Here is a 13,000-nt window from a genome sequence, read left to right as displayed (position 1 = left end):
AGTTTTAGGGCTCAGCTATATCATGTACTTATCTGGAGTGTCAGCCCTGGGGCTTACAGCAGCTGAGGAGAGCTCTGCTAAAGGTGAGCAATAACTCCCAAGATTTAAGTCTGGTTTCAGGGATTTTGGAAATAGATACATCTGCTAATGTCTATTATTCTATAGCTTTTGTCTTTGAAATAATCTTCATCATTAGGGAATAATCTAATATACATTATTTTCAGTGGAAACAAGGGTTCTGCTCATAATTACTCAACTGCAGCTGTTCTGAAAATTCCCTCAGCACTGGCTAAGTGTCTCGACAGCCTTTTTTATTGCTTCCTATTTTCCTGGCACTCTGTCAGCCTGGCTTCCTAAAGCTCCAATGGGTGACACTCATCCAAGTTAAATAAGGGACTAGTGAATGGAAACTTCCCAAACACCTGAATTGCTCAATCCTCAAAGTGAGAATTGAAGAATTTCCACCAGTGCCATGGCAGGGACAGCTCCCACTGTCCCAGGCGCTCCAGCCCCAGTGTCCAGCCTGGCCTTGGGCAGTGCCAGGGATCCAGGGGCAGCCACAGCTGCTCTGGGCACCTGTGCCAGGGCTGCCCACCCTCCAGGGAAGGATTTCCTCCATTTATCCAGTGAACTCCTCAGCTTAGAGCCATTCCCCTGGTCCTGTCTGGCTCCAGGCCCCTCAGATCCTGCATTGCAGTGGGGCAAACACAGAGGTTTTCCCTTTGATTCACGTTTGGTTTGAGTTCAAACCCAACAGCTGACAGGTTTCCAGCCCCCTGGATGCTCCTGAATCCCCTCTGCATTGTGGTTCTGCTGCCCTGGCTCTAATATCCCATTCCTGCCCATCCCAAACTGTGCCGATCTCCACCCTACAAACCTCACCTCCCCAGACTGCCAATGCACAGAAAAGCTTGGGCTCAGCATTTCTCCTGAGCCAATTCTATCCATTTCAGGCCTGTTTACAGAAATACCTCCCAGATCTTGCTACCAAACACCAGAACAGCAAGAATATCTCTGCTTTTCCCAAAAAGATTAAAGGCTTTCAGATAAGAACTGGTTACAGAAACAATATTAAAAGAGAAGTGCAGTTCTGGAGCTCCCTGTGCCTGCCATCCTTCCCCTCCCCTGAGCAGCAGCACTGGCTTAACTCCTATTTTCCAAGATCTCTTTATAGAGTGAAATGGGATCCATCAAAGAACAGGCTTTTCCCCTTGCCTCCAGTAAAACCAAGGACTTCTCCTGATCCCATGAGTCAGATCTAATCCTTGTGATTGGTTTTGGCTCAGCCCTGTAATCACTTATTTATGGCACTCAGTCTGTCAGAGGAGCAGCCTCATTAGAACAAACGGGGCAGTTTTTCATGTGCTCCTCCAGGGCCAGGGCCCCTCAAAGCCACTTAAGCCCCCAAGTCCTCCTTGAAGCTGGGCCTTCCCCTGGGTCCCCCAGGCAGGGTTTTCAGCCCCCACTCCCACCCAGGGCAGCTCTGTCCTCAGAGGAGGCAGAGCACAGCACTAATTATTTTAATGATTGGAAATGAACTGTGAATTTCTTAAGAGCCATTGAAGCAAAACACTTTGAGTCAATCTCCCCACATTAACAGCAGAGCGCTGGAGATTGCTCATATCTTTGAGATGATGAAGCACATCTGCTAGATTTCCCCAGCTAATAGTAGGCCAAGTGTTAAAACATCAAACTTCGCCTCCCGTCCTTCTGATGAAATAAAGGAAAAGGACAAAGAAAGAAACCCCACACAGCACCTTCCACTTGAGCCCAGCTCAGCTGGAGCTTGTGTCCATCAGGGCATCCCCAGGGACACCTGGCAGGGCGTGGGCAGCACCCACCTAGCACTGGGATCCCTCGGTGGGCTCAGGATGCTCTGAGGGATGTGGGATGCCCTGAGGGATGCAGGGATGTAGGTAGGAATGCTCTGAGGGAGGCAGGGATGCTCTGAGGGATGCTCTGAGGGATGAAGGGATGCTGTTTGGGATGCAGGGATGCTCTGAGGGATGCAGGGATGTAGGTAGGAATGCTCTGAGGGATGCAGGGATGCTCTGAGGGATGCTCTGAGGGATTCAAGGATGCTCTGAGGGATGCAGGGATGCTCTCTGGGATGCAGGATGCTCTGAGGGACGCAGGGATGCTGTTTGGGATGCAGGGATGCTCTGAGGGATGCAGGGATGCTGTTTGGGACTCAGGGATGCTGTTTGGGATGCAGGGATGCTCTGAGGGATGCTCTGAGGGATGCAGGGATGCTCTGAGGGATGCAGGATGCTCTGAGGAATGCTCTGAGGGATGCAGGGATGCTCTCTGGGATGCAGGATGCTCTGAGGGATGCAGGGATGCTGTTTGGGACGCAGGGATGCTCTGAGGGATGCAGGGATGCTCTGAGGGATGCAGGGATGCTGTTTGGGATGCAGGGATGCTCTGAGGGATGCAGGATGCTCTGCTACACAGGCCCTGCATGCATGGCTGGCTCTGCAGTGTGGCATCTCCAGATCAGCAGTTATCCTCTATCCCTGTTTGCTTATTCCTGCTCTAACTGTGCTGCTCATTGCTGATTTGCTTTTTCTTTGTATACCCAAGGAAATGCAAATCTGGGGTTTAATCAGGAGGATGAGCCACGCCAGGCAGTGTTTGCCAAACAGTTTAGTGAGCGTGAGCACCTCCATTAGAGACAGGGGTTGCAGCAGCTCTAACAGACAATATTCAGGCAGCTCTGAGCATCCAAGCAGAAAGAAATCACCTAAAATTCATTTTTTAAAGCGCTGCCTGAGCTCGAGTCCCTTAAAAATAAAAACGCCATTACTAATTCAGGGAAGTTTTCATTCAGTCCCAAATGCTGGCGTGCAAGAGTGGCACACAGAGCCAGGGAACAGCCCTGGGCCCGGGTCAGAGCTGTCCCCAGAGTGCCCTGGAGGAGCAGCCTGGACAGGAGAGCCCATCCAGCGCCATTCCCTGCTCCTGCTCTGTGTGGAGGCAGCATAATGTGCATCAGATTGCAAATGGAGCTGAGATTAAACACAGCTCTTAATGGCTCTGCAAACACATCTGGGAGAAAACAGCAGAGCATTCACCACTAAATTAACTCCTCATTTTTGCCAGTATGGCCCTGTTTGCATTCTACTGCAGCCTGGCCTCTGCAGATGCCTTCCCTCAGCTCAGGCAGGGCTGGATTCCTTCCTTCAGGAATAAATGCTCATTTCTGCTGGTGGGCACAAAACGGAGCAGAAGGATTTCCACAGTGCTCAGCCCAAGGCTCCTGGTGGTGGGTGATGCCAACCAGAACCTTCCAGCTCAGAGCTTGGGGCACACAGCACAGCCCAGCTCCAGGCCAGGAACCCAGTGTTTCTTCTGCCCTGCTCCAGGAATCCTTTGAGGAGATTGTCCTCCTCAAAGACACTCATTATTGGAATGGATTTAGCCCATCTCATTTCACAGGCTGGGCTGGGAAAGGCCACAGAGGCTGAAATTCCAGGCTAAAGAGCCATCAGTTCAGTAACTGGTTTGGAACAGGTGCCCAGAGCAGCTGGGGCTGTCCCTGGATCCCTGGCAGTGCCCAAGGCCAGGCTGGATGGGACTTGGAGCCACCTGGGACAGGGGAAGGTGTCCCTTCCACTGGGATGGGATGAGTTCTAATGTCCCTCCCAACTCACACCACTCTCTGATTCTGTGATAAGTGACACCACACTCCTTCTGCTCCCTGACCACACACCTGCTCAAGCTCTCCTGGAGACAAAGTCCAAAAGGAACAACCAGGCACAATGCCATTTCCTCACTGTTAACACTCCCTTTCCAGGGCACCCAGCAGCACTGAGACCCTGTGGGCACACAGAGCCTCTGCAGTGACAGCAGCAGAACAATTCCCTTTGCACAAGGTGCTGCCAGCCTTGCACCCAGGCCAGGTGTACAAACCTGCCCCTTCAGCAGAGCCCTCAGTGGGGTCACTGTGCTGCTGCCGCCCTGGGCTGGACACCAGCAGCACAACTCTGCCCTTCAGCCACGTTCCCAGCTTTGAAACACTGAATAATTTAACAGCAGTGCTTGTGACTGCAGTATTGCCCAGCTCACATCACTCTGATGCCTCTCATTCCTTAAACTGAGCTGGGCCCTCTGCACATGGCCACGGCTGATCCCAGAACACAGAGTGCTCCAGCCTGTCCCAGCATCCTCGCCTTGTCTCTGTGATGGAAATAATCCCATTTCACAGCCACTGCTGCATCCCTGCCTCCTCGGGGCTGCTGAGCCTCCAGCTGACCCCTGTGGTGCCTTTGCTCAGGCAGCCAAAAGCGCCAGGGTTTGGAACAGGAGTGCAATATTTATCCATGGGAACACTGAGGGACAGCAGCTCACTCCCTGGCCTTGCCATGGCTCCCAGGCTGAGCTGAGAAACCCAAGCCAGGATGAATTCTCTGCAGTAATTTTCCTCTTGCCCATTACCCCGTGCTCAGTACACCACAAGTGCACATTTCTGCGTGGCTCGGAGATAAAGAACTGTTCAGATGTTTATTAAACAACAGAGCTGAATGAAATCAGTCTCATTATGTTGTCTGGAGGATGGAAGTTAATTGGAAGACAGAATGATTTACTCCAGCTTGAAATACCAAGTGGGGTTTGGAGTAAGTTAATGACAATGAGGATCAGAATGAGGGTGTGGAAAATGGAAATTTTCTTTTAATTCCTACTGAAGTACTTTTGTAAACGAGTGTGCCCTCGCCTCACTGCGAGAGGTTCCTCCCAGCTTGCTTTGCTGTTCCCCTTTTAAATGTTATCCCAGGATTAAACACCATCACTGGACACTTAAAATTAAGTACAGCAATTTGATTTTCTAAATAAAACACCAGAGAGGAGCCAGAGTGGCAACTGGGGGGAATCTCCTGGACAAGGAAAATCCAGAAAACAAGTGCAGGGAAGCTGAAGAGCAGGGACACCCACCCCTCTCTGTGCTGCCTGAAGCACTCCCACAATGGTTTGGATCCTGCCAATCCAAAATGTCACCACTGTCGTTTGGGAAAAGCCAGGGTGGCATTTCCAGAGTGTTTCCACCTCTGCCTGTTGTGCCTGTGCTGATTTCTGCTGCTGAGGGGGATTCTTTGGGTAGAGGAGCCACATCTGCAGCAAACGCTGAGCATTTATTCCCCAGAATAAAGACAAATAATAGGAAGGGCTCCAAATGCTCCCAGCAGCAGTGGAATGACTGCACAGCAGCCCACAGAGCCCAGAGGAGATCTCCCAGGGCTAAAGTGGGATTTACACTGCACAGAATGGGAATGGGGCCATTAACAGAGAGCTGCAGCCAGGGGAGGGAGGGGAAATGAGGAAAAGCCCCATTTGGGGGGATTGCTGGGATGCCAAGGCCAGGCACCAGCAGACATGTGGGGCACCTCCAGGGCCTGGGCTCCTGCCAGGGCAGAGGCTCCCAGAATTGGGAGTGCTGTTGGGAAATGGCAGGAGAAGAGATGCTGCTGATTTTCAGTGCCCCAGGAGCGTTTCCTGCAGTGCAGACGGAGGGCAATGACAGGAGAAGGAAAGCAGCCCCAGGGAGCTGCTCTGTGCTGTCCCTGCCCCTCCTCAGCAGGGTGGATGCACAATGGGGATGCTCCACTCACCTTGTCCTGCCTCCAGAGGCCACACCTGTGCTACTGCCATTCCTCTCTGAGGGCACAGAACTCCCTCAGCTCTCCTGACTTACCCTGAACAACCAGGATTAAACAGATTTTTGTGCAAAGACATCTTTGTTGCTATCCAGGGATGGTCAAATTCCCCCATCACATCATGCCAGGAAATCCAATGGTTTCCTCAGCAACTTTCCATCCTCCTCCCCCTCTCCCATGGGAGAACCAACCTCCTCCCTCCCTCCCTCCCTCCTCTTGCGCCTCCTCCTCCTCTTCCATGAAAGACAAGGCACCAGCTGGCATTAAGATAAAAACCCACATTTTCTTCTCTCCTCCTCCCCAGCAAAACATTCATGAGTTTTCAGCTTCGCTTGTGTTTTGCAGCACCAGTTTGGAGCAGCTTCTGGCTCGCCCTGAGTGTGTCACTGCCCCAGGGACAGTCCCATGAGCCACTGATCCCTGATGGCACACAAATCAATCCCACTGGCACAGGCTGGCCACGTCCTCTCAGCGTTTCCTTACAACCCTTCTTCCCTCCCCATTCATTTGTTTTTACATCTCTCAATTCCTGCAGTTGTTCATTGTTTATCCAAACATCTCAGCAGTTGTTTATTGTTTACCTAAACACCTCCTGTCATTGCCTGATACTCCCTTCCAGCCCTCCTCAAACATTCAGCTTTTCCTGCCCTTCCTTAGCTTCAACCAGCCCAGGACCAAATCCCCTGCAGTCCTTTCAGTTTAACACCTGCTTTGGTTACTCCCAAACAAGCTTGTAGCTCCAATATTTTACTCCACTAACAAACCTGGAGCTCCCACAGAGCTCTTCTGGAGGCATCTGAGTTCACCACAGGTTTAAAGATCACCCTTCCAGAAGCACCAGCTCTGACATCACTGGAAATTAAAACTATTAACATGGTTTGGATTATTTTGTCTGCAGGCAAAGGCAGATTGCTGTTGCAAGGGAATTATTCCTGAGATATTGCTCTCTGCTTGTTCCTTCACAAGGACAGAGTTATAAAAAATTATGCAATGCCATAAGCTTTAAAGTATGTGGAAAAGGGAAAAATAACAAGTCTGCAACATTTGCAAGTGAAAAAATACCATGCAATTCAAATTCCTGTGGAATTTACAAACCAGAGGAGTTGTCAAGTGTCAGTCCAAGTTTCTCCTTACAATGCATGTTTGTCACTCCCCCCAAAACTCCCCCAGGCTCACACAGCAGTGGGAGCTCAGTGAGAATCCCTCTCCAGCAGAGCCAGCCCCCTCCTGGAGTGTCCCAAGTGGGGAAGCCCCTCCAGCTAAAGCTCATCCAGTCACCCCTGGCACCTTCCACCATCCCAGGCTGTGCCAGGTCCCATCCAACCTGGACCCTCCAGGGATGGGGCACTCACAGCTTCTGTGGGCACCCTCCTTTAGAGTTCCTTCTGCACATCAAATATCTCATTTTTCATGATTTTCCTAACTGTCAAACACCAACCAGCAAACCCACCCAACATTAAAACACTTTGGCCATCACCTTTGGCAGGCTCTGCCCCTCTGCAGACACCATGTTCTGCTTCAGCACAGAGGAGCAGGGGTGTTGAGGCTGAGCTGGGTGACAGTGGCAGAGGACAGAGGACTGAGACACCTGAGGAGCTGAGGGAGATGCAGGGCACAGAGAGCTGGGTGCTCCACAAGAGCCCTTGGCAGGGTGGAGATGCTGGGCAATGCCTGGTGGAAGGATGGAGGTGCTGGGCAATGCCTGATGGAAGGATGGAGATGCTGGGCAATGCCTGGTGGAAGGATGGAGTCTTGGGCAATGCCTGGTGGAAGGATGGAGGTGCTGGGCAATGCCTGGTGGAGTCCTGGCGCTTGGGGGAAACTGCTGGAAGAGGGTTTCTTGTTCCCTCCATCAATGTATTGACCTAGATTCCTGTCAATTCCTGGATTTATCCCCAGGACGAGATATTGTACTGCCTTTTCAGCACACACACACTGGAGGAAAGGTGCTTTACATGTCAAGCAGGCCCCTTTTCAATTAGAGCCCTTTGAATCCAGTTTAGCAGCAGAGACATGAAATAAACAGCGAGGCAGCCACAAAGCTCATCCATCCACTCCTGATTAGTTCCACAACACCTCCCATCCCTGCACCACTTCAGGTGGAACGTTCTGCCTTTCCCTGCCTCCTGAATTCCGTTTATTTGCAGAAATATTGAGTGAGGCAGCAGGATGCAGCAGGGTATTTGTCAGCGCATCGATCGGGATTTGCATGGCAGGGCGTTTGTGTGCAGCCTGTTCCTCCCCAGCGTTCACCACGGCGTGAATTCCTGGGGAATTTATGGCCCTGCTCTTTCCAACGAGCCCTGTTAAGTCCCTCGGCCCCTGACAGGTCTCAGTTGCAAACCCTGGGTTGTTCAGCACAAAACAAAAGGGCAGCGCTGCCCTGATCAATACGGACTCGTGGGAAGCTGCCAAGGGACATTCATCTCCCAGCCTGGGAGCTACAGCAGAGTTCTGCCTCTGGAGAGGCTGTGGGCACCCACACCTGCACCCATTCAAACCCATGTGCGGGATTGAATCCATGAAATCCCCCTCAGAACTCCAATCCCAGTACCTGTTCCGTCAAAGGAGGCAGATCCATGATCCACGTCCACTTGAGCCACCCAAAAGAGAGAGGGAATGCAAATATCTTCTTCACGTGCTGCATTTTACTGTCACTTTTTCTCTCATTATTCCCCTCATTTTACCTGTCATTAAGAGGAAAAAAACCTTACATTTTTGTTTTCCCAGTCCCTGATTTTCAGATAATGAGAATGAGATTCCCAAGATGGGTGCAGAGCAAATTCCAAGAGCCCCTTAACCAGTCCCTATCATCCTGCTCAGCCATTTATATGGGAATGGAAGCATTCCATATATCCATCCATTTATATGGGAATTCCAGCTGTGGATATGGGAATGGAAGTGGAATTCCAGTTGTAGATGTGGCAATTTCAGCACAGCACAGGCTGGGTATTGCATTATCAGGAATGGGTTTGATGAGGCAGCACTTGAAGCCCCCAAAGGTTCCAGCTGCTGAGGGGCACTGGGAGAAGCAGGTCCCAAAATCCATGCCATAAGTGTCAGGACCACATCATTAAAAGGAACAATCATTAATTACAGAGGACTTTTCTTACCTGGAGGTAACAGAGCCCTGGTTTGTGTGAATCCCCATCCATGGTGCCATAAAAATCTGGTTTTGACACAGCCAGTGGGGCTGTCCTTGGGATGAGGCAGAACCATTTGAGGAGCAGATGGAGCAGGGCAGCTCCTGACAAAAAATAGACATTCCTTTAAAAATAGATGAAAGCAACATTTAATTTAGTTGAAAGGTGGAAATGAACCATTAAGAAATCCAGGCTCATCTAAATACCTGCTTGTCATGTATATTTAATTGTTTTCATTTCCATTTGGATTGTGCTCTGCACTTACACAATGGCCACAGCTTGTCCTCAAGTGTCTGAGCATGGAGAGGGATTTGAGAGGATTCTGAAAGGGAGAAGGGTGAGGAGATTTCTGGGCAAAAACAGATGCCAAAACCACCCAAAAGGCTGCTATGAAGAATTATTAGTCAGTCTTTGATAAAGAAATGCAAAAGCAGGGGTAAGTAGCAGGACAAACCCACATTACAAATACATAAAAAAAAACTGGTAAAACAAACAAATAATTTTCCTTCTTTTTCTTCAAACCAGGACAAACCAGTGGAAAGTATTGCTCCAAAGCACTTCACTAATATCAGAGCAGCTGCAAAAGGTATTTCAGAAGCAGCTAATTACCAACCCTGTGATCGACGTGCAGTGGGATGAAGGTTGTACCTCCTGCAGGTTCCAGACCCCAGCTCCAAAGACGTTCTTCAGAGTCCTTGAAAAATTCATTTTCTTCACAACTCTCCTCATTATTTATTAATGACTGTTATTCTGAATTCTGGATCACCATCATTTCCTCAAGCAGGAGCATAATTTTTCCTTCTCTTACCAAAACAGAGTCAGGAACTCGAGTACCTGCCCCAGGGTTTGAGTGTTCCCCCTTTTCCCCAAGCCAGGAGCCCTCATATCCAGAACTTACAAGGATCCAGCAGGAATTTATGTGAGACCCTCAGAGTCCTCAACGTTTTCTCTTTAGAAATTCCTGCCAAGGGCGTTTGGTTTCAGCTGAGACAATGAAATTCAGAGATCATGACCTGGCAGGGGCTGGCCATGCAGAGAAGGTGTTTGGTCAGTACAAGCGGCACTTTAAGCACCATTTTCTCTGCACATCCACAATTCCAGAGGGATTCTGCTCCTGTGGTCCCAGGGCTGGTCAAGGATCTGACTGAACTCCCTGATCTCCACAGCAGCTGTTGAAGAACAGCTTTGCCACGAGATGTGTCAATGAGGGGCATGGAAATCCATCCCAGTGGGTCCTTCCTTATGGAAACAAGCTCTTGCACGGAGGTTCAGCTAATGCGAGCATACAAAAATGATCTCTCTCCTCAGAGACAGGACAGATGGTTCTCCCTCCTTGTGAAGGGTTGGTTTTTCAACACAAGCTGCCTCTCCAGTGGAGAGGAGGGGGGGAATCATCTCTTAATTACTGCTCCACTGGCTGAAAGCACATTCTCGGAGCAGAAGGTATTAGATGGAGTTTTCTTACACCAAAGTCAGACATCAAAAAGAAATCACAGAACTGTTTTGGCTAACGGGAGGAAAATTTATATTAAAAAACCCCACTAGAACTGGGTGATTCTTCCCCACTTTACACAGAACAACTTGAATCAAGGCCAGAGTCTGCTTTCACAGGAGGTGAAATACAAACACCCAGAGAATTAAGTGACAATTCCTCCATGTTCCTGAGTTATGGATTAGAAAAATCAGCTCAGCTGCACTGATCAATGGGAACTTCAAAGAGAAACACAGCCCATCCATTACAGTTCCTCCCAATTACATCCTTCTGCTGAGAACTGCATTTTATGTTCCTTCCAGGCTTCCAAAAAAGAGGGAGCAGGATTTTAAAAAACTGCTTCTAAGTGAGTTTTACCTTTTTATTGAATTTAAACACCACAGGACTGGTTAAATTTGGAGTCAGTTCCATACCTCTGAAATGGAAGCACCATTTTCAAACCAAAAACCAGAGACACCTCAAAGCTGTTGGTTTTTCTGATAATTTTCTTTCCTTTTTGTTGAGACTTTTCCAACAAATTTTGTCTAAACCTGTGAATGGTTTTGAGTAAGCTGAAAATCATTTACCTGCTTTGGTTGGGTGAGCTGTGGGGTTTTCATCAGGTCTGAGCTCTCTGAGTTGTGGAGAGGAGTTTGGGATTGTTCCCTCCTTTTCTCCTGGAAACCACAGAGGAATGTGACTCCATCCTTCTCCCTCCATCAGCCAAAGGCTTCATTAAAGTGGAGAATCCCACCTGGAGCCAGGAAAACCCTGGAAAGCAGGAAAAGCAGCAGCATCTCCTGAGGGTTGGTACTTTTCTATTGTGGGTTATTTTTTACCTCCAGCCCATCGAGTGCCCAGCAGCTCCCACCATTCCCAAATGTCCTGTTGGAGATGAGCCTGCTCTGGATGGGGATTCCCACCTGCTCCAAACCTGCCACACATTCCCCGTTCAGGGAGGGGCTCCCTGAGCCCTTCAGAGGGTTGAGGAGCAGCTCTGCACACAAAACACTGAATTAATTACCCCATGCTCTCCTTCGGCAGTGGCTGATCCCTGATGCTGGCTCACCAAGGTGGGACCAGCAGCAATTCCTTCCTGCCAGGCTCTGGAACTCAGCAAGGCTGCTGCCCACAGCCCCCTGGGTGACCAGTCTGCTTTGAGCACCAGCAGCTCCCAATTAACTGATGGGATCTCTAAAGGTCATTAACCAGTCCCCACCCTCACTGCAGTGTAACCATGGAATCACCCCTGGTTATCCAGAATTAGCCAGGGCTTGGTTGGCTTTGCAGAGCACAGATAACAATGGATCCTGTGCAGGAAATCCTGCACCAATCATCTCTGAAATTAGGCTGCACACAGGGGACTGCTCAGCTGCCGTGGAAAAATTGCAATTTTTTTCCCCACTCCCACTCCTGCCTCCTCCCAGCCCACCTCAGACCTCCCACCTCATCGTTTATTCCTGCTGTAGTTTGATCTTACACAGCCCCAGCCCACAGAGAAGGCAATTCTGGAGTTGTTTTTTGAGCACAAAACCCCCAGGTGGACTCAGTTTGTCCTGGCTGGATGCAGTACCCTCCACTTCACACCCAATTCCTCAACCTCTCACAAATTTCTCAGCACAAACCTTTGAGCAAACAGGGACTTCAGTAAAAACTCTTGGTAGAGGTAAAAGAGGAGGTTCCTTGTGGCAGCAGCAGAAAGAACAGCTGAATGTTCTTCAGCAGGGGCTGATTAATCCTCTTCATTCAAAAATCATTGGATTTAAAGGAATAAAACTGTTCTTGGAGCTCCTGCAAGGCAGAATGTTTTGCCCAGTTGAAAAGCTGCATCTCATCAATGGTGGCTCCATTTGGCCAGTAATAGTCACTTCCTTTCCTTTTAATTACAATTATTTCCATGAGAAAAGTCAGAGCAGTGACTGTGAGCATTCCACATAGTTAAATTACTATTATAATTATTAATTTTTAAAAGATAGCTATATTTTAACAGAACAAACCAGGTGCCAAGAACAGAGCTACCTCCTAATGATCTGGATTTCATTTTGATGAGAGCAGAAGTGAAGGTTTGCACTTGCAGCCCCTGATGGGGACCAAAGCCCACCCAATCTGGCCCAAACGTTTCCAGAAGACACCTGGGGTGCTCTGGGCCCATTGAGGTGACCACAATCTCCTTCTCCACAGCTTCCCAAACCTGCCAGTGCCATGCCCCATCCCTTTAATTCAAATTTCGCTTGGAAATCGCACCTGGGCTGGATGGGTGCCCACATGGAAAAGCTGCTGTGCAGCCTGGGGTCAATGGGACTTTGTGGAAATCAGGAAAAATGCCAGTTCCCGTTGTACCCTGCAGGGAGAGAGGTTTTTTGGGGGGTTTTAACAGGGTGTGCAGCACCAGCAGCTCCCAGGGCTGAGCTGGACCAGGCCTGAGCAGCGCTGGACACAAGAACCTCCTTTCCTCCCAGGAAACCTCCCAGGTGCTGCTTTCCCTGACTCAGCCATCCCTCGGCCCCGAGCAAAGCAGCATTTTCCTCCAAAGGCCATTATTTGGGTAAATCAAGCGTGGCACTGCAGTCAGGGCAGAGCAGAGGAAGGACAGGACACAGCCACCCAAAGCACAAAACACCCACCAGCATCTGTGTTCTGCATCTCTTCCAAGGAGAGAAAGCTGATTTGGGCATTTCCTTATTTCCATCCTACCAGCCCAAGTCCTTTTGGGGATTTTTAATTGCACAAAGCAT

General features: G+C 49.6%; 1 protein-coding gene across 1 annotated transcript in view; it reads right to left on the bottom strand.

Annotated features, from left to right (window-relative positions):
• Positions 1–10,915, bottom strand: part of CRBN (cereblon) — a 36,664-nt gene extending 25,749 nt beyond the window's left edge. Inside the window, exons 1-3 of the mRNA XM_058032136.1 lie at positions 10,853–10,915; positions 8,765–8,898; positions 8,206–8,338 (exon numbers count right to left, since the gene is read on the bottom strand). The gene's annotated coding sequence lies outside the window, so the exon portion shown is untranslated. The remainder of the gene's footprint in view (positions 1–8,205; positions 8,339–8,764; positions 8,899–10,852) is intronic.
• Positions 10,916–13,000: the final 2,085 nt, after the last annotated feature.

Source organism: Melospiza georgiana, chromosome 11 (genome assembly GCF_028018845.1).
Source record: "Melospiza georgiana isolate bMelGeo1 chromosome 11, bMelGeo1.pri, whole genome shotgun sequence".
NCBI lineage: Eukaryota > Metazoa > Chordata > Aves > Passeriformes > Passerellidae > Melospiza > Melospiza georgiana.
This window is presented reverse-complemented; position numbering and strand designations above follow the sequence as displayed.